Source organism: Gobio gobio, assembly GCF_949357685.1.
Source record: "Gobio gobio genome assembly, chromosome: 5".
Taxonomy (NCBI): domain Eukaryota; kingdom Metazoa; phylum Chordata; class Actinopteri; order Cypriniformes; family Gobionidae; genus Gobio; species Gobio gobio.
Genome location: NC_137101.1, coordinates 45121826 through 45144380, shown reverse-complemented (window position 1 = coordinate 45144380; position 22555 = coordinate 45121826). Strand labels below are relative to the sequence as shown.

Below are 22555 nucleotides of genomic sequence, written 5' to 3'. Positions count from 1 at the left end.
AACACTGCTAGCAACTCCAAACAATGTATGTGCCAACCACGATGCACTTCACACATATACCAAAGGTCAGGTGTCCCTGATAAACTGCCCCTGTAAAGGATGTGTCCGTCGTGATTGTCCTGCGACGACAATATGCCCCTAACTGGACTCCTGCGGAGCAGCGGGAGCTTTGTCCATGGATGCAGAGCATGAAGCCTCTGGTGTGTGTAACCAGGACTTTGCAAAAAGGTTGGCAATGGGACGAGATCCCCTGACTCTTGGCCCATCATTAGAATGGTCTCATGTGGAGCAGGCCCGACTGAACTACAGGGGACGCTGTTGCCATAAGGTCCATCAGTCTGTGGCAAAGACCAACGTGGACTAAGCGACCTGCCTTGAAATGACTCAAACAGTCTTTAGTGACTGAACGCGTGCAGGAGACTATCGTGCCCGCATCACACCAGAATCCAGATCCACACCCAGGAAGTTGTCTACTGGCTTGGCAGCAATACACTCTTCTGATGGGTTATGCATAAAACTAGGCTCCTCAAATGGCTGAGAACTCAGTCTCGATGAACTACTGCCAATTCCTGGGATTGCCCTGGAGCCGCAATGGGGCCAGAGCAACATCCATACCATTCGTGAAAGTCTGAAGAGCTAAGGCTAGTCCGAATGGAAGGACATGGTACTGGTAAGCTTTACCTTCGAAAGCAAACCTGAGGAACTTCCTGTGACTCTTGACGATCTGGATGTGGAAATACGCATCCTTTAGATCAATGATCACAAACCAATCCCAGTTCTTCAATGTCAGCATTTCGAACTTGCTCACTCTGCAAGATTTAAGCAACATAAGTCAAGAATCGGATGTAAAATAACAGCTGTGCCTCTGCTTGAGAGGGGGGTATCTCTTGTATAGCCCCTTTCTCTAATACCCCTTTTCCACCAAGGCAGTGCTAGAGCTAATTCAGAGCCAGAGCTAGTCCCAGTTCATAGTTGGTTCGACTGAGGAGCCTTCTAAGAACCGTTTGCTTTTCCACATGCTGAGAGCCACAACAGAGCCAGTCTTACGTCACTGTATACGTCTCATCTTTCTCAGCAACACTAGTGAGGCAGCGGCAATGTTGCCAAGTCTGTGGTTTTACCGCGGGCTGTTTTTTTCATGTCCGCGGGTTGAAGCGACCCCAATTATGTGATATTTAGCCCCGGGAATGCGAATTTTAGTAGGCAACCATGCCAAAAAAACACATATTTTACCCCCAAATGTGATTTTTACCGGGGAAGCCCCCCTGAAACGCGATTGGGCTTGTTTTGAGTAGCAATTGGGCGGGTTTTGTTATGAAAACCTGGCAACCCTGGGCAGCGGAAACAAACACACACCAGGCTTGTTCGAGATGCATCTGCGCTGCGCAGACCGATCCACGTATTATATATAAAAAAATGCATGAGTGAATCAAAAGCATAAGGAGTCATATGCTCTCGCTGGACTCGTTATCATACGGCGATCGGTCTCTGCACAGCACCGCTGCGAACAAGCCTTCCATCAACAATGCAAACGTTGCGTTACTATTGATTCACATGGCTTTACGATCCTACATCGGCATCAAAACACAACGAAAACACAGTGAATCCAACACATTCATGCAGTTCGCCGTAATTTGTATAGACGGAGATTACAAACGTGCAGCAGCTATTTCAACAATGGCGGATCTCAAGTTTGTGTTGGTCTTGTTGACCCTGCCCCCAGCGCCTGACGTAATCGGTTCTTACTTCTAGCCCAGCAATGTTTCGGTGCAAATCTAGTGTTTGATCATGTCTAAATATGTATTCAAATGCAAAACCTAAAAATAAGTAAGAAGATATGATCTGCAATACTTTGAGCAACTAGACTAGATAGGCCTACATCAGGGTTTCCGTTGTCCGGTAATTATCGGACATTGGCCGGGAAAAAAATTAAATGTCCGACAATATTAAATATTTTCGGTCAAATTAAAACTGCCTAATAATCCCGGCCCCGCCCCCCTAAAACAATCTGAATCGACCGTTTGAAAGTTTTTAAACAACATCGCATGTTGCATTTCAAATAAAGCGCACGCCTAACGGCTATAATATAGACCTAAACCACGAACTATAGAGAGACGTTTCAAATATGGCCAGGCCCAGGCAGACTAGCCTTAAAAGTTTTTTTCAAAGGCCAGACGCGAAGGAGGATACTGAATCAGGAACGCCTGAAGCCTCAGATGTCCAGAGCCAGACAGCTCCGCCACCACCGGAGAAAAAGCCGAAGTGTAGGGCGTATCGGTCGGAATGGAGTGACAAGTTCCCATGGCTAAGATGTGAGGTAGTAGCCTGGATGCCAGCCGAAATTAGCCCCGCCCACAACATTTTTACTTGGGCAGTTCGGTCTGGACTTGATCCATAGAGAAGTAATTATGCCCGAACAGAAACTGTTCGGACCAATGAAATTGTCAGGGCGGGCTTTAGACGATGATGGACAGATGATCAACATTAACGTAATCATCCACGTCATCAAAGGCGCTTGGGTTGAGTTTGTTCTAATCCTAAACGGAGAACTTGTTCGTATATGCATTCACCTTTACTATTTCTCTCAGAAATGATGATCGTGTTGGTAAGTACTCTGTGTATCCTTAAATTCTTTTTTTACAACACCGGCAAAGACCGTTTACACTCATCTTTTTCTTCTAACGTTAGGCTACTTATTCCAGCGTGCGTGCAGGTACAGGGTTGCCAAGTTTTTACAACAAAACCGGCCCAATTGCTAACATTCCTCAAAACTAGCCAAAAACAAGCCCAATAGCTTTCCAGGAGGGGTTCTCCGGGAAAAAGGCATTTGGGGGGTAAAATATGGGTTATTTTGGCAGGGCTGGCAGCTAAAAATCGCATTCCTGGGTCTGTATATCACATAATTGGGGTCGCTTCAACCCGCGGACTGGCAACACAGTGCAGTTGAGTTCTGTTGACATTTGATAACTAACGTTATGCGTCGCTCCGTTGCTCTGATTGGTTGTAGGTCTATCCAATTGAGGTCTTTCCTGGTTCGGTTGAAACACGCCCCATAATCACAGCCCAACGGAGCAGTATCAGACTCATATTCTGCCTAGAATTGAGTATGACGACGTCAGGCTAGTGAGGTAGTTGATGGTAACGAAAAAATGTTCTGTTCGCGCTGCGAAAAGGCAGGACGACGCAACGGATTCACAAGAGGGTCGAATCATTTGAGAATGTCTGCTCTCATTGAACATAGTCAGACCAATGACCATGTTGCGGCGCACAATTTAACGCCACAGCAGGTTGCGATGAAAGGCCACTGTGACAAGGCCACGGAAACTTCTAAGAAAAAACTCAGCTCAAAATTGTGCTCTCATGCTCTCAGCATGAGAGCACATGCTCTCATCTCAAAATTGTATTCCACATGGCAAAACACGATCTCCCATCTAACCATTTTGTAGCACAGACTGAGCTACTGCAAGCTCTCAAGGCTCCAGATTTTGTCACCACCGATGGCATTTATTGCCACAGCGACTCTGTGGATGATATGGAAAAGGCATTAGAACACATCGTGGTAGAACAGATCCGTGAAAAACTGAAAAACAGTGACTTCATTGGAATAATAATTGATGAAACTGTAAATATCACTGTGAACAAAAAGTGAATCATATATCTAAAGCTGGAAATAAAAGGAAAGGTGGAGACATGCAAATTATGATGTGGACTCCGGGACAGCAAGATGCATTTATGATCGCGTTGTTGCGGTGCTTCGCTAAATGGATATAGCACTGTCCCGTGTCATTGGCCTGGGTTCAGATGGTGCAAGTGTAATGATGGGAAGGCATGGTGGGGTGGGTGCTTTGTTTAAGCAAGCAAATCCCTTTTCTATCCAGGTGCACTGCGTTGCCCACAGGGCTGCACTTGCTGCGCTGGATGCAGAGAAAGCTGTGGAAAACATCAGAGCTTACAAAAACACGTTCTCCTCGGTGTACTCCTTCTACAGACACTCTGCCACCAGAACAGCCCGGCTCCGCCAATTAACAGCTGCACTCAGTGATGAGGACATGGTCAGCCTCAAGCAGCCGTGTGCAGTCCGCTGGCTATCCCTAACGGTTGGAGGGGAGTGGTTAAGGATATTCAAACCCAAGCCGTCACACAGTCGTCATCGGAAAGGGAACGCCATTCAAGACCAGAAGTTACTCTTCAGATTTTGATTAAAGATTACCACGGCAAACAATTTTTTAATGTGTATTAACTTGCATGGTTTAGTTGTTCACCCTAAGACCTGTAATGTGGGCTAACAAAGTAAATAAGATCGATTTTGATTTCATGAGGACTTCAGACCTGCCAACATGTACGCATTTTTCGTACTCGGCACGCATTTTGACCCTTTAGTACGCTTGTACGATTCGCTGCTCTCTATGTACGCATTTTGTTGCATCTCGCATTTCGCCGGTTTCAGTGCAATCTATGACGTTGACTCTGCTGCTGAGCCACAGCGTGAAAGTGGAGTGAAAAGCTTTCGGCCAATCAGAGCGCTTCATTTGAACCCTCCGCTTACATGCCCGCCCCTCCTAGGCAAATGCTTCGAGCCCGCGCCGCGCGCGTTCGTTTCATTTCAGTCAGTGCTTCAAGCAAGCTAGGCAGGCCGGATAACTGCAGCGTGCATGCCATGGCTGAACCGCCTCACAGAGATGCGCTGTTGGCGGTTACAGCCGCGGATGACTTGACGAAAAAATATATTTTAAATTTGGGCGAGTGGCGGTTGAACCAATCAAATGGAAAAAAATATATATGCATTCTTAAATATTGTTACAGTGCACTAAGCAAACCTGCAAGCTATGAGCCAAGCTGTCAGTATGGAGGCCTAGGCTAAGTTACTTCTCGTAGATATTTTGAAACAGCCAGTCGTTGTAGCCTACCACGCGGGGAATAGGCATTTAAAACATAGACAGATTATGGAGTGATATAAAAATGGCATCGGGCAATGGCAGCGCGAGATGTTCAGAAGAACACAAGAGCTAAACTTCTACAAGCTCAATAACATCCACAGCAAAAAAAAAAAGGTAAAAAAGTAGTCGAAAAACTTTGCCCATCGTTTATTAGCAGATGTGCAAGGCAAGCGGGCAAGTTTTGGGGTTGTTATGGATAATTAAAATGTGAACATGCACGTTGCACAGTTGTGCGGTTGACTTTCAGCGAATTTTAGTGAATGAATAGAGTTGGCGTTTCTGTAATATCAAATCTCCATGATTCTTTTCTTGTATGATTTTGTTTGACCTGCTGGTATAAAATGAATTAACGTAACGGTTGTGTTGTGTTGCGTCGCGTCTTGCCACATTCAATGTAGAAAGCATTGCTTTCGTTTGAGGGTGCTTAACTCGCACCAGTAGACAAAAAGTTACCTGATTGTGACAGATGGTCGAATTCACATGACACATTATAAATTAGCATTATAGTCTGCCATAGCCTACCCTACAGTATCAAAAAGACCAATGCCCTCTGATGCAGGGAAGATGGAAAATGGGGATAAAGACAGAGGTAAAGTGATGTAATGAATGAACAGTTTATCTAATTGCATAGTATTAAGATACTAGTAAATGAATGGCAGTTATTTTTACCTTAAACTTTATGCTAACAATTGTGCTGGGTTGTCTAGAGAGGCACCAGACAGTGTGACTTTACCTTAATCTTGTCAGATTTTTTGAGAAGGGTCTGGCTGCAGACTTGCACTCTCAGACTTGCACGCTCAGTCAACTGCACTTCCGCTGCAAGTGACGTCAGTTGCACTCTCAGACTTGCACGCTCAGTCAACTGCACTTCCTCTGCAAGTGACGTCACTTACAATCGACACCTGCTCTCCTGTGACGTCACTTGCAATCGACAAAAATAACCCGGAAATACATTTCCAGCAATTCATTCGCATTGTATTGACGCTGTTATACGCGTTAAGATTAATTTGCATTGTATTGACGCTGTTAAACGCGTTAAGTACTTACGTGCTACAACGACATCAAAATGTCATCATATTCCCCCACCCCACCCCTATCGAAATATAATGCTGTATTATTTATTTAGCATTCATGTTAATAAAGTCCGTTTTAATAACAGCAAAGCAAATGATCAATGATACAAGGGTCTACACAATCAACAAAGAAAAATATAAACCGATGCAATTTGAGTTGTAAATGTCAATTATAGTAACAATTTATTATGTGTACAAATACACTATTCAAATAGTACAATATAAAGATACAAATTTAAAACATTTACATATTTAAAAACAAACAAAAAAATATATGTAAAAGAGACATTATGTACTTTCTTCTACTTCAGTTTTACAGAATACTTTTAGATTCATGATATCAACTGAATGGTTAAGGAACATATGCATGTCATTCACTTCCGTAAAGACAAAGCTAAAGGGTTCTAGAGCACAGATTCTGTCTTCTGTAAACTCCGCCTTCTCTAAACGGTCCATGGCTTCAGCAACATCTTGGTCTTCCATACAGAGTACTTTGGGCAGCTGAACAGTACCAAGCAGCACACTTGACTGTTCCAAACACCACTTGCTGGCTATCTTCAAATCCCCCATCAATGGATTCTGTGAAATAACAGAAAAAAAGGGAGATACAACAGTAATAAACCAAATGCATGAATGACAACAAAACCCAAAACAAAGCAACTATTATTTTGACTTAATTACTAGTCATGTAACAAAACAGTGTACCTCTTGTGATTCAAGTGGTGCATCCTCCAACACAGTGGTTCCCAACCACGTTCCTGGAGGACCCCCAACAGTGCACATTTTGCATGTCTCCTCAATCAAACACACCTGATTCAGGTCATCAGCTCATTAGTAGCTACTCCAAGACCTGATGTGGGTGTGTCAGACAAAGGACACATCCAAAATGTGCACTGTTGGGGGTCCTCCAGGAACGTGGTTGGGAACCACTGCTCCAACACAGGATGTAGTACATTTAAACTAGCATCATCTGCCTAAAAACATAAATACAAAGAAATAAATAGTATATGCAAGTCCGGTAACTTCATAACTTTTCACTTATAGATGATTACCCACTACACAGTAAATATACCTGTGATGGCAATTCTTGAACCTGATGTTGTGGCTCTTCCTGTAGGTCAAACACCACAGCATAAGCAAAGCAAACATTCACAAGGTAACATGACATCTTAAGTGTCATATCCCCTAGTACAGTGTTTTCCAATCCCGGAGAACCCCTAACACTGCACATTTTTGACAGCTCTCGTCTGACATTCATTGGAGGGGTGTTTCTCAAACAGCTTAGTCAGGGCACTGATCAGGACATAAGTCAATGGGTTGACTCCCTGATCAGTGCCCTAACTACTGAACAAGGGAGCTGATTGAGACAAGATTGAGATCTTGGAGTCTTTACTAATGAGCTGACGAGTTGAATCAGGTGTGTTTGATTAGGGAGACATCAAAAATGTGTTGGGGGTTCTCCAGGACCAGAATTGGGAAACACTGCCCTAGTATATGCTTTCACCTGAAACATCTCTTCCAATTTTCTTTTCTTCAGCCTAAAAACAGGCTGGCGTTCACCCCTCAAGAAGGCTTTAGACTCCTCAGTGAAGTGTGCAAAAACCTTTCCATGGCTGTAAAGCATGCCAATATTACACATTGTTCTATTATTTCTGTTTATATCCATAAAGTATAAAAAAATAAATAAAAAAAACTGTACCTATCCAGCCCATAGTTCTCCATCAACATCACACACCACCATTTCCGCAGTCCTGGCATGTCCAGCTGCTCAAAACATACAAATTACCCGCTTTGCATTTAAAAAAATAAAAATAAAAATTCACACTGATTCCACATTATTGTAAACAAGTACTCACAATTGTGTAATCAAATGAGGAATCCATCACCACGTAAAATGCAGACTATACAGGGGGGAAAATCATGATGAGGCAAAAGAGAAATTAAAAACAGCCAGAGCCCAGAGGTTTAAACTAAACAAACACCCATCTTACCATCAACATGAAGACACCACAGTCATTACCATATGGTTGCCCTGGAAAGCCCTTTAATACAGAAGTAAACAGAAATAAATAAGTGACTTAAACATTACAATAAGTAACACTTTGAGAATTGACCAAATTTACCTGTAAATCAAGGCCTGTCTTTTCAGCCCATTTCCCAGGCATTATCTTGTTTGCAATGTCCCTGTTGATTAGAGGGGAAACAAATAATGAATGATAATTTGTGTTCTTTTTTTTTTTTTTTTTAGCATTTTTTGCTTAACTTTTATGCACATTTAAATTTGTAGAACAGTTTCTCAAAATTGTGTTCTGTGAAAGAGCTAGGGGTTCCATTTTTTTTTTTTTAAATATGGCCTACAACAATATTGATTACAAACAAGAGCTCAAATCCAACAGGGATCCCCTAGTACTCTCAATAACCTCTAAGACAGTGTTTCCCAACCCTGTTCCTCGAGGCACACCTACAGTGGACATATTGCATCCCTTATTTGAACCATCTATTTCTGGTCCTGGAGTCTCTACTAACAAGCTGATGAGTTGAATCAGGTGTGTTTGATTAGAAAGTTCAAAATGTGTAGTGTTGGTGTGCCTCCAGGAACAGGGTTGGGAAACACTGCTCTAAGAAACCGGTTCAAGAACACAACGAGAATAAACCTTCATGCATTATACAAGAACATCTGAACAAGCCATACAAACCTATGAACTTCATGAAATAAGTCACAAAACTATGACTATTAGTGAACAACTGAACATGCAAGCATTGTTAAATCATACAGATTTCTCAGACCATTAGCTGTAAGAATGAAACAAAGGTGTTGAAATCTATGAGATCATCACTAATGCAAAAAAGTTCTGAGAAACATGAAGTACATCACAAGAAGTACAAACCTTCAAACAGATGAAAAACAGCAACTGCGTACAGCGTAGAGACAGGTCATATGAACGCGACCATCTCTGAACAAAAGCGCAACCGCGCATTTTAATTAAGTTTATCCTAAAGACCTCATCAGAGCTCTGTAGCTCTCGGAACAAAATCCGTGTGGTGTCTCAGAACATTTCGAGTCTAAAAAGAGAATTACTTTCTGGGCTGGCTTCAAAACCTGAAGAAAATACAGTAGATAATTGATTTTCTTTAGATTACATTATAACAGCACAATATACCTTTTTGTATTTTCACGTGCTACAAAAATAACACAATAAAAGCACTACTTTCATACAAAGACAATTTACCCTAACCCAATGTGAATACTTACACACAACTGGTAGTGTCCTGGTGTCCAAATCGGAACCACAAGGGCATCTTTCAAGTGAGCATCATCCTGATATAAATTAGAAAGTTTAAGTGAACACATAACAGCATGCATAACAGGGAATAGAACAACATATACTTACAGGTAGACTCAAAAATGGATCACAGTTGTTTGGTGGTAGCCATGTTGATACAACATAAAGATTGCATACGTAAATGTTCTTGCCCTGCAGGGTATTGTGTGTAGGTGTCATTTTAAAATATGTACTGTAATAATATGAATATTGTAAAACTCAATGTATTTCTAAATAACTAAATATAATTAAAATACCTTTGATCGTGCAATACTTGCAATCAACTGAAAACAACTATTTCCAATCTGAAAAAGTATAAAATTACAATATGAATTAAAAATATATGTAACCACATATATAAAGTAGTGTAAAACAGCTCTGATCTCACAGTTGACTCCATGTCTTTGTTCAAGCCCAGTGTCCAAAAGTCAGCACGATTTAGGACTGCGTTCTGTGTTCGAACAATCAGTTCCTTTCCTGGTCTCTCGATGTCTAGTAAGTAGTTGAGCTATAAACAAAAAAAAAAGGTTTTAACACTGAAGATGCCACAGTTAAACAGAGATGTATTAACAATTTATTGAAACTAACTAGTTCTTTTTGAGCTGGATGATTTGCCAAAGTCCATGAAGCTCGACAGGCTGAAATAGTTTCACACTTGGTGAATGCTTCACATTGAGGTCCACAGTCTTCTGCATATGTTAAAAAAGCAGTATTAGCATGAAGACAAAAAACATTTAAACTCACAAGGACAAAAAAAAAAAATCCCCTCACCAATGTCCTGATTTAACTGTGTATGTTGCCTGACAGTTTCTCTTTTACTGGGTTGTGGGGCTGAGAAAATCAGCGTAAAAGAAGTTACTATTGTTAAGTTACTCAAAATATTGTGGTGCATAAGTAGTGTAGTATAATTATTGGCTACTAACCTAGAATTGCTTGTCCTAAGTCAGAGAGGATAATATCTTCCAGTCCATGAGGTCTGTGACCACGTTGCAACTGTACTTGAAGAAGCTTATGGTTTGTGGATGCATTCTTATGATTTATGATGTTGCGCATCATGAAGATGTGTGTTGAGGGTGCCATGTTGTTGAGGAAATAGTTGTTCTTTCGCAAACTGGCAAAAAACTGTTCGGCAACTTGACTATTCAGCCAACCATGTAGCTCTGGGACCAGACTGATTCTTCTGAGTATATCCTGGGGGTCTTTTGTGTTCGATTCATGTAGTTTGTCATACAAGACGTAGTGCTCCGTTGCTCCAGTGATGGGATGGCCCTTGATATTCAAACTTTCGTTCTTCTCAAACAACCAAGGAAGAGACACCTTCAGTTTGCCCTGCTTTGCTTTGCTGATGTTATCTGGTGTTGGCTCAGCCAGTCTTCCTTCATGAGGCTGAAATGGGACAGCTGTAGGAACACGTAAATTACCATGTGTGGCCAAGCCTCGTGCAAAGTCATAGACACTAACATTAGGAATGTGCTTCCATGACAACAGCATGTCCACAAAATCTCTTGGACTCTCTGCTCTCAAATTGAACTTGATACTATACACTACACCATGTGGGCATAGGATGACTGACCAGCCACCTGGAAAAGTCATAACAAAAACTGAATTAGGACATGTAAAAATAGGATATCTCCATTGTTATCTCATTAAAGTACAATATCATTATGCCCACCTGATGCTCCCCAGATTTTCTGGAACATTTTGTCATAGGACTGTCTGGTCTGCATCTCCGATCTCAGTCTTGTAATGAGATCCATGCGTGAACCTTTCGAGTCAATGTTACAGGCCTTGCAGAGTTTTCGGACAACGCCAACCTGTTGTATAATGCATCAGAAAAATAATTGTCTCAAAGATCATGATTCAACTGAAGTTTAATTTTATGAAGATTTCTACCTTCTGCTTCATCAGCTCATCTATAAGACGGTCTTCTGACACATTCATCATTTGAGCTTCAGCTGATGTGACCTTTGCGGTTCCAACTTTAGCATATTCTGTGTTTAACACAGTGTCATCCATCCTTGTCTTGTTTCCTATCCATGGAGCCCACCTTTCATAAGTTGGTTGCACAGCAAATGGATTCTTAGCTCGGCCTGAGGCACATGCACACATTTATTAGTCTACATTACAAATTTCGGACCCACTTTATATTAGGTGGCTTTAACTACTATGTACTAACATTTTAATTAATCATTTGATACAATGCACTTATTGTGTACATACATGTTTTTACATTGTACTTACATTTAAAAAAATACCTGCATGTAATTACATCTGTAATTCATTTCTGTAGTTAGGGGTTCAAGCACGAAGTGCTGAAACCCTATTGTATTTGTGCTGATTTTTATTATTATTATTATTATTCAGACCTAAAACGCATCGTGCAGCCCAAACCGTAAGTGCTAGAGACTTGAAACTTGGCCACAAGGTAGTACAAAAATCGAGGAGAGGTTATCAAAATATGAGCCCGATTGGCCAATAGGTGGCGCTATAGCGCAAAAAACAAAAAAAATTCACTATTTTGCTTAAATCTCAACAACCCTTTGTCCCAGATGCAAGTGTCTTATATCATTGGAATCCTTGGCTCAAGACCAACAAAACGTGCCTCATCGATTTCATTTCCGGTATGCAAATTTTCCCGCCATTTTGGATTTTGTCGAAAACCTACTTTTGCGAACTAGTCCTAGGTTTTTTGGCCGATCGGAACCAAACCAGTGTCAAAATGTTCACTGGAGTCTGATTATCAATAATTATCGAAAAAAAGTAGACATTTGTATTCACGGTCGTTAAGGAGCGTAAAAATATTTGTTCAAGGCGGAGCCTATTTACTAAAAAAGCTATAACTCAAGAACAAAATGAGATATCTTTACCAAACTTGGTACACATGTGTAAAGGCTAATTTTTTGGTCACGATAAAAAAATCGCGACGATTGAACACTTGGTGGCGCTATAACACGAAAAAAACATGAAAATGGCTATAACCACCCGACCGCTAGTCCGATTGACTTGAAAATTGGTATGCAGTGTCTTGGTCCAAGGTACCATGTATGTCTATGAGGATATTGGCGTATCTCAAAAAACATGGCCGCCACAGCCAATGAAATTTAAGCACCCATTAGACAAGGTTAACGGAGGCCGATCGGAACGAAACTCAATGGGCATGTTTGACTCATGGCCCTAGAGGTCTGTAAGAATTTTGAAAGAAATCGGCCACTAGTTGGCGCTAACGAGTTTTATGGCTCTGTAATCACGTGGTGTTGCACACATCCACGAAATATGCATATCATTTGATAGATCTCCTTATACTGAACAACTTTGCCTTTAGAACCCTTGCTGTCAATCAAATCGTTCATTAAATATTCGCAATTATGTTAAAAACCTACTTTTGCGAACTAGTCCCTGGTTTTTTGCCTGATCGGAACCAAACCAGTCTAGGACAATTCTCTGGACACTCTAGATCAATAATCATTGAAAAAAAGTTGAACTTTTGCATTTGGATGGCTATAACAGGGTCATTTAGAAAAGAGGCGGGACAAAATATACTCAAAAGCCTATAAATCCTAAAGGAAAACTCAAAACTTCACAAACATTTTTATGTATATGTGACATAGCATGCTGAAGAAGCGTGCAAAGTTTCATGGAGATTGGATCATATGTGGCGCTATAACTGTTAAAAAGCTTTGAAAACCATGTATTCCCTATGGTGAATTGCCTGTATTGGCTGTAAATGGTATTTTCCATCTCTGTAATCAGGTGGGGTTATAAACATCCACATAATATGCATATATTATGATAGATATTCTCATACTGAACAACTTTGCCTCAAGAACCAAGACTGTCAATAAAATCTTTATTTAAATATTCACAATTCTGTTAAAAAACTATTTTTGCAAACTAGTCCTAGGTTTTTTGCCCACTTGGAACCAAACCACTGCAGTACAATTCTCTGGACTCTTTTGAGCAATAATTATATAAAAAAAGTTAAACTTTTGCATCTGAATGCTTATAACAGGGTAATTTCAAGATGTGGCCTTGACCAAGTGTCCCCGAATGCCTATATCTATTCAATGAATGTTCAGATCTACTTAAAAACAAGTCAGAACATGTATCCTATGAATTTCCAGACAGATCGGACAATATTTGCCTCTATAACAGTTAAAAAGGGGGAAATTACAGAGTTCATTTGATAATAATGGTATATTAAGCCAATAAGTGGTCGTTTGCTGCCCCCCGCTGTTCATTTTATTGTACTACACACTAGTATTGATCTATAAGTCATATTTAGACTTTTAAAAAAAATCACTATTTTAACATTTACAATCACATTTAGTCAAAATTAATCTATTAAGTATTACTATAGAATATTGTCTCACATTGAGAAATATGAATTTTGAAGGAGACTTACAGGAAATATTTTGTTTACTGCAACATCATATAGTTCAAATGTCTGTATCTACAACAAAATGTGTGTGTGTGTGTGTGTGTGTGTGTGTGTGTGTGTGTGTGTAGTGCAATGTTTCTGAATACATTTTTAATAATCTGATTAATAGTTACAAAGAGCTATGTCAAATGATTATAGACCATAGCATTAAAAAAGTGTGTGTATGTGTGTGTGTGTGTGTGTGTGTGTGTGTGTGTGTGTGTGTGTGTGTGTGTGTGTGTGTGTGTGTGTGTGTGTGTGTGTATAAGCATGCATAATGGAATTAACATGAAAGAACAATTTGATATATAATTGATTTTATTTTGTCTATTGCAAAGCACCTGTGAAAAGACTTTATTAATAAGTAGAATGTCCAGCAGAGGGCAGCAGAAGACCACTTATTGGCTCACTTCCCTTTAAAAGTTAATTATTTTTAAAAGTATTCTGCACTAAAGCAATTACTATTATAACACAATCATATTTTGTCAGAGGTTATCTCTTCATTTGTACTGACACTTCACATAATTACTAGCAATGTGGTAAATCATAGTAAATAATACTAGAACGTGGTGTATTTAAAAAAAATGTAACATGCTCATGGACCATTGAAAGATATTTTCACCATAACATATCTCAAAAACATTGTGTGTGTGTGTGTGTGTGTGTGTGTGTGTGTGTGTGTGTGTGTGTGTGTGTGTGTGTGTGTGTGTGTGTGTGTGTGTGTGTGTGTATAAGCATGCATAATGGAATTAACATGAAAGAACAATTTGATATATAATTGATTTTATTTTGTCTATTGCAAAGCACCTGTGAAAAGACTTTATTAATAAGTAGAATGTCCAGCAGAGGGCAGCAGAAGACCACTTATTGGCTCACTTCCCTTTAAAAGTTAATTATTTTTAAAAGTATTCTGCACTAAAGCAATTACTATTATAACACAATCATATTTTGTCAGAGGTTATCTCTTCATTTGTACTGACACTTCACATAATTACTAGCAATGTGGTAAATCATAGTAAATAATACTAGAACGTGGTGTATTTAAAAAAAATGTAACATGCTCATGGACCATTGAAAGATATTTTCACCATAACATATCTCAAAAACATTGTGTGTGTGTGTGTGTGTGTGTGTGTGTGTGTGTGTGTGTGTGTGTGTGTGTGTGTGTGTGTGTGTGTGTGTGTGTGTGTGTGTGTGTGTGTGTGTGTGTGTGTGTGTGTGTGTGTGTGTGTGTGTGTGTGTGTGTGTGTAACGGAGGTATTTTTCTCTATGGGACTTTTATTTTGACGGGTTTTCTCTGTCTCTGCCGTGTCCGCGGGAGATCCAAGCAGATCGGAGTGAGAGGTGTTGGGAGACAGACACGCCATGATCGCTGTACAGGAAGCCAACATTTTTCTCCTTGGATCTGTAATATAGGACAGTAGTGCACGGGCAGCTTATGTTTTGCGGGTTTAGTGCATTTACATTATCTCGTGAAACATGAGAAGTAGTTAAGGCAGAAGATCGGTCGATTGCGTCATTGGACGGTGAACAGTGTTGGAGAGAGAGAGAGAGACAGAGAGACAGAGAGAGAGAGTTGCTGGAGCCGTGAGTTTCATTCATAACACTTGTTTGTGTTGCTATCCTGACAGTACGCTTTTTCTTGAGAGTTCTGCTGCTTTCTGAGTCTTGAACGGTGTCAGGGCGAGAGACATTGATTTTTTTCCTGCAAATCCATTAAGTGCACTTATTAGTGCGCGAGAATGCGTCTGTGAACTGAACGATATTTTTTTGAAGGAGTGATTTATTTCTTTTGGAGTGTTTTTGCATTTTTAAAGAGACGGATTTGTTTTTGAAAGACATTTTTGTGTGATTCAGACATTCAGTCCAGGCCGCGTGCGAGCTGAACCGGGCTGCGCCATTTTGTTCCAGAAAGTTCCTGAGTTTTTCTGGGCCACCTCTCTTGTTTCTGTTGATTACCCTGACATTCTTACATCTCATTGCCCTGTCCCAGCTGTTCATCTTGTCATCGCAAGTCATCACATCAAAGTTGTCGTTGCCACAGACTGGTACAACAGTTCAACACACACACACACACACACACACACACACACACACACACACACACACACACACACACACACGAACATTTTACTGATACGTAGTGAACAGAACTGAGTGTTTGAGTGAACTTGTGGGTCTCAATTGTCAATTTGAACTTTGTGTGAGAACTGAGTAGGGTTGCCACCCGTCCAGTAAAATACAGAATCGTCCTGTATTTGCAAGCAAAATGGCTCGTCCCCTTGTCAAACCAATACGGGACACGATTTGTTCCGTATTTTACATCTAGGTCCACACATAGTGGAGTGTGGAGAATAGCCTTCTGGTAGCAAATATAAAGAAATCAATTTCACAATAAGTAGCCTAGTACAGGAGCTCATTTGTGCGTGATTGCGTTTTAGCGGCTTTGTTGTCATAGCGGCGGAGTCTCGAGAACATGAGCTGTGCCTCTGAACTTGCGCGGTTTTTTAAAAACACGTCGAGCTCGCGTCGCGTCCACCGTTTGAACGCAAGAGGATCTCCAGATATAGAGCTGAATATCAAAAAGGTATCAATGGGTCTGACCAGTAACTCATGATGAAGTTCAGGCCAACTGCACACTTTATGAGAAGCATTTCAGTGTCTCAGACTGTCTGACTTAAAGCAGTAGCGCTGACAGACCGGTCTATGTGACAGACACATCCGTGCTTCTAAGGTTATAGGCCTATAGTTTTTTTAAATGGATAATATATTAATATAATATTCCATACATTATCAGAGCTTGGGAGACATAATTATTATTTTTTAGACAGGTTAATTAATAGATTATATCCTAATAAATGTTATTATTAATTTATAATTTAGCTAGGCTATGTTAATCATACATAAATAATCCTGTCATATAAATTGTATGACATTTAAAAAAAATATAGATAAAAATGGGACAAATAATTGCATGTAAATATAGTCATAATTTAAGAAAATTAATTGAAAAAAATGTACATTTTTGAAATTCAAAAAAAGTGATTACTGGTTCAGAGTGACTGCTTAAAGGGACAGTTCACCAAAAATGAAAATTCTGTCATCATTTACTCACCCTCAAGTTGTTCCAAACATGTATAAATTTCTTTGTTATGTTGAACACATAGGAAGATTGCTATGGAAGTCAATGGTGCCCCCAAAGCAGCCTGGTTACAAACTTTCTTCAAAATATCTTCTTTTGTGTTCAGCAGAACAAAGAAAATGACATAATTTTCATTTTGGGTGAACTATCCCTTTAAAGTGCACTAAATAGTCAAGTGTCTAAACACTCAAGTGTCTTATATCATTGGAAAGGTGAGTCCATGAGGAACAAAATGTGTATCTCCGATTTCATTTGCGCCATGACAAATTTTCCGCCATTTTGAATTTTGTTAAAAAACTACTTTTGCAAACTAGTCCTAGGTTTCTTGCTTGATCGGAACCAAACCAGTGCAGAAATGTTCTCTGGAGTCTGAATATCAATAATAATCGAAAAAAAGTTTAAATTTCTATTCACGGTCGCTAAGGGGCGGAAAACGACTGTTGTGGGAGGAGCCTATTTTACTAAAATGGCTATAACTCAAGTAAGAAATGAGATCTCTACACCAAACTTGGTACACATGTGTATTGTCTGAGTCTTTGGTTACGATAAAAAAATGGCGACGATTGAACACTTGGTGGCGCTATAACACAAAAAAACATGAAAATGGCTAAAACTACCCGACCGCTAGTCCGATTGACTTGAAAATGGGTATGCAGTGTCTTGGTCCAAGGTCCCATGTATGTCTATGAGGACATTTGCCTATCTCAAAAAACATTGCCGCCACAGCCAATTAAATTATTTCAGTGTTTAAAATCTTGCTAAATAAAACTTAATGTATTTTGATGCTTGTGTGCTTAAAGGCCTTAAAGGCTTGAACCCCGCTAAATGCTGCTTGCAGCTTTAATTACATTTGTAATTACACAGTGACACTTCCCTTACACCTAACCCTACCCTTAAACTTATCCATACCACCACACCTGTCCCTAACCCTACCCTTAAACTTACCCACACCACCACACCTGTCCCTAACCCTACCCGTATCCCACCTCAATATCAGCAAAGGTGTTTTGCAATACGATTTGAACACAGTAAGTACATTGTACTTATTTTTTGATGTAAGTACATTGTAGTTAAGGCCACCTAATATAAAGTGGGGCTCACACTTTATATTAGAAGAAGTTGTGGGTTAAAAGAAGAAAAAAAACACTTACTGGGAACAAATCCTCGAGCAATCATCTCAAGATTTACTGATTTCCAGAAATCCTCAATGTCGACTTCTCCTCTAAAATCAGGTGAAGGCTCTTTAAGGTCACTCACTTGAAGAAAAGAGAAAAAAAAAATCAATAAACAAGTGAGACAGGTAGGTAGATAGGTAGACAGACAGACAGTTAGATCAGACAGAGACAGACAGATAGGTAGATGGATAGACCAGACAGAGAGACAGACAGACAGACAGATATAGACAGATGATAGTAGTTCTATCTATCTGTCTATCTGACCTTATCTATCATCTGACCCTATCTGTCTATGTCTGTCTATCTGACCTTATCTATTTCAAGAAAAGTACTTTTACATTGTTATACTGGTTATTATATTAAAGCAAACAAACTCTTACCTGACATGCTGAAAACACCCTTCTTGTGCAAGTCCATGATGACCACGGGAGGATGGTAGCCACAGTTAACACAAGAATACAAGTAGTCTGTATCTGTCAAGGCCTCAAAATGACAATATCCATGGAGTATGGTGTCTCTGTTGGGGTATTTTACTCTCCGGAGGCTCTCCAAAGTGTCTATAGCCCTGGACACTGATATATGATTCTAGAATAGACATAATCGGAAAGGGTCAATAAAATTATTTGCATAGTTTAATTATTGGATAGATGTGTGTGTGTCTTAAGACACTATGCAATATAGACAAACCTGTACACTGTGTCTTAGGTAAAGACAAAGTTCAAGACTCAGAAGTACATGATTATCAAAATTGTGGAGACCATCCTGCCATTCCTGATACCTATACGTCATATTACACCCTGGGCACCTTCTGGTGTAAGTAGAGATACCTAAAAAGAGTAAGTGTAAGTAACATTCATGAATGTTTATGATACAACCTAATATAAATAAAAAAATAAACATATTTGAATGTTGAACTTACTGTCAATGACATTTTCCATGGTGACAATTTTAGCCTTTGCAGTCATCAGCTGTGGCATGTCAAGTGCTGTTTCACCACTGCAGATCATACATGTGGTCTCAACTGGAAGAAAAGTTGATGGAAATGCCTTTGATTTGGCTGCTGCTTCTGGAAGATTAGCTGGAATTTTTTTCTCTCTATATATATATTCCACAGTGTTTTGAAGGTCAATAGAAGTGAAGATGTGTTCCTCTGAGTGCTGGGGTCCCAAGGTGTCACTTGATTTAGCAGTTTTGTCTGTAATGAACAAGTTCTTATTTATTTGGAACAAGTGCCATTTGGCAATGTTTTTGTGAGGGCAAGACATTCGTGGTTTTGCACATGGGCAGTGCCAAGTACAAGCAGCTGAATTGTACGTTACCATTACTCTGCCAAGACGATTATAATGATGAACAGCAGGCTCGTGTATGGAGAGAGTGATTTGTTTTTGAGATCCACCTAATGGCACCAACACCGAAAATGGAACATGAGATGTCTGAGCTATTTTTTGTCTTTTCAAACAAACTGCCTTCTTAGACTCTCCTATGAATTTAAAATGGACCATCTCATCAAGGACACTCGGTTCCAGGTGCTCCTCAAATGCTGTCTCAAAACAGTAATCCAGTGAACGAAGGTGTTCACAGAGACTAAATGTGTGTCCACTGCGATGAGCAAGAAGCTGATACTGGTGACACTCCTCCAACTCACACCTAACATAATGAACTTTGCCCCAAGTCTTTCTCTGAACATGAACTGGTATAGTGAAACCATGACCACTTCTTTGAACTGCTGACAGTCCATTTGAGGGATCAATGCACACACTGGAAAGATGTGACTGCATTGTAACATCTTTCGAATGGTCAGTATGTTTTCTGTTAATGTGGATTATCAAGTTCTTTTTTAGTACAGTGATAGAACAATGTGGGCATTTAATCACATGCCTTTTGGACAACTGTGAACCTGACGGCGTTGCAGATGGCAGAGAAGACGGAGCAGGTGTTGTTGCAGATGGCAGTGAAGATGGAGCAGGTGTTGTTGCAGATGGCAGAGAAGACGGAGCAGGTGTTGTTGCAGATGGCAGAGAAGACAGTGCAGGTGTCGTTGCAGATGGCAGTGAAGACGGAGCAGGTGTTGTTGCAGATGGCAGAGAAGACGGAGCAGGTGTTGTTGCAGATGGCAGAGAAGACGGAGCAGGTGTTGTTGCAGATGGCAGAGAAGACAGTGCAGGTGTCGTTGCAGATGGCAGTGAAGACGGAGCAGGTGTTGTTGCAGATGGCAAAGAAGACGGAGCAGGTGTTGTTGCAGATGGCAAAGAAGACGGAGCAGGTGTTGTTGCAGATGGCAAAGAAGACGGAGCAGGTGTTGTTGCAGATGGCAGAGAAGACGGAGCAGGTGTTGTTGCAGATGGCAGTGAAGACGGAGCAGGTGTTGTTGCAGATGGCAAAGAAGACGGAGCAGGTGTTGTTGCAGATGGCAAAGAAGACGGAGCAGGTGTTGTTGCAGATGGCAGTGAAGGTCCCACTGCATAAGGAGGTGACGAGAGTGCAGGTGTCATTGCTGACAAATTTGATGATGGGCATATTTGTAAGTGAGCTTCCATAACGTATCTCCTGAGAACAGTTTTGCTGCAATTTGGACAATGGTAATGAGGCTCAATTCTGCAAGGCAAATGGCAATGACATATTCTTTTGCCTGCAGATAAAGCACAGTATGAAAATCAGGAAAACACATCAATATAGAACCCATACAATAATATAATTAGGTCCAGTATTATGAAGATTAAATGATGCCAAAAAGAATTGCATACGTAAGGTAAGATTTGTGGAAGTGTACATAAGATTGTACCCGTAAACTAAATTTGCATGCACAAGAAAAGCTTTGAAAATAGTGTGTTGCATTTCAAACGTAAGTTTGTAAATTTTTTTCAAGTTTAATTGAAACTGCAGCTTCACGCTAACACAAAATAAATATGATCTGCATTCTTCAGACACTTTTGGCAGTTTTCTCCCCACCCAAATACAGACGAAAGCATTGCAAGCCTGTGAACAGCGATTTACAAGCAAAAACAACAGTTTAGAGACTGCTAAACGGATTGATCATGTAAAATTAATCTGCATGTGCAAGTGTCTAAATAAATTGTATATAGGGCAAGGTTATGGGAAACTTACCTTTACAAAGCTTCTCTTGCATATGCAAATGCTTCCAATCTTATATACAGTTCCACAAATCTTACTGTGAATGCAAATCTTTTTGGCATCATTATCAAATTTCATATGGTGTTTTTCTTAGCACAGATTGTTTCAGAGCGTCACCTTAGGTTTATTTGAAGGAAAAATATTTATGAAGGTGTTTGTGCCACCAATAATCAACTACAATTATAGTAAAATAGTGTAATGCACCTACCTTGGAAAACAATTGCTTTTTTAAAATGTCCTTCCCAGTGTTGCTTTATTCTTTTCAGGGTTGTTGGCTTTAGGGTAGGGCATAAACTGCAGTGATACAAAGTGCAACATGATGTGCACTGTGGTACCAGGGGGTTTTCAGAGAGTAAAAATATTGATTGGTGCATCTGTAATGAAATCAATGATAATATTGATATTAGAACTGTGTAACTTACAGGAAATTACAATTCAAGAACTGAACTGAGGCGCAAGGTCGTATTTTACGATACGTATCTTACTAATAATTAACCCCGCAAAAAATAAAACAAAATGGACGGTAATATATACTGTGCTTTCAACGTGTAAGCCATGTAGCACAGTATTTAAGACATATGTATATAAAAAGTTTATATACCACTTTTATTTAAGAGTAAGACTAGTTAGCATGAGTAGACAAACAAGTAACGTTAGACATACTTGCGCATATTAGATATTAAAATGAGTATTTACATTGACGTAGAACGTATTATCATATATTAACCAAGTATATTTATATTTATATACACATATATATATATATATACTTACGGCAATGATTCTTGAACCACATTGGGAGTTCTCAATCTGACACGTGCCACTAGTGTACACCTGGCGTCGGTCGCAGGAGAGCGGAGAGCAGGTGTCGATTGCAAGTGACGTCACTTGCAGAGGAAGTGCAGTTGACTGAGCGTGCAAGTCTGAGAGTGCAAGTGACGTCACTTGCAGCGGAAGTGCAGTTGACTGAGCGTGCAAGTCTGAGAGTGCAAGTCTGCAGCCAGACGCTATTGGATTTTTTTAAATGCATGGAATATCAGTTTTTTTATTAATGTTTTTACTCTACAGTTGTGTAGTTGTGTTAAATTATATACATTTTTATTTATTAATTAAAATTCATATTTAATTTGATTAAATATTAAATTAAATGTACATGTAAATTAGTAATAATAGTCTATTTATATAATAGCAACATTTTATGTCAAATTCAAATAAAATATCTACTACTCATTTTCATTCATTGTGAAAATATGAAATGTGCCATAGTTTAGTGGAAGATTGCTGCCATCTACTGGAAAACAAACACTTTTGCTATTGAATACTGTAGTTTGTTATTAATCTTACTATTTGTGTTTA

The 22555-nt window shown here is 39.8% G+C and overlaps 1 long non-coding RNA gene across 1 annotated transcript; it reads right to left on the bottom strand.

The window, feature by feature from the left end:
• Nucleotides 1–7726: 7726 nt before the first annotated feature.
• On the bottom strand, nucleotides 7727–8058 carry LOC307126439. The gene is made up of 3 exons (XR_013816495.1): nucleotides 8002–8058; nucleotides 7867–7911; nucleotides 7727–7774 (listed from the first exon to the last, which is right to left on the bottom strand). It is a non-coding gene; the product is annotated as an uncharacterized lncRNA (long non-coding RNA).
• Between the last annotated feature and the right edge of the window lie 14497 nt (nucleotides 8059–22555).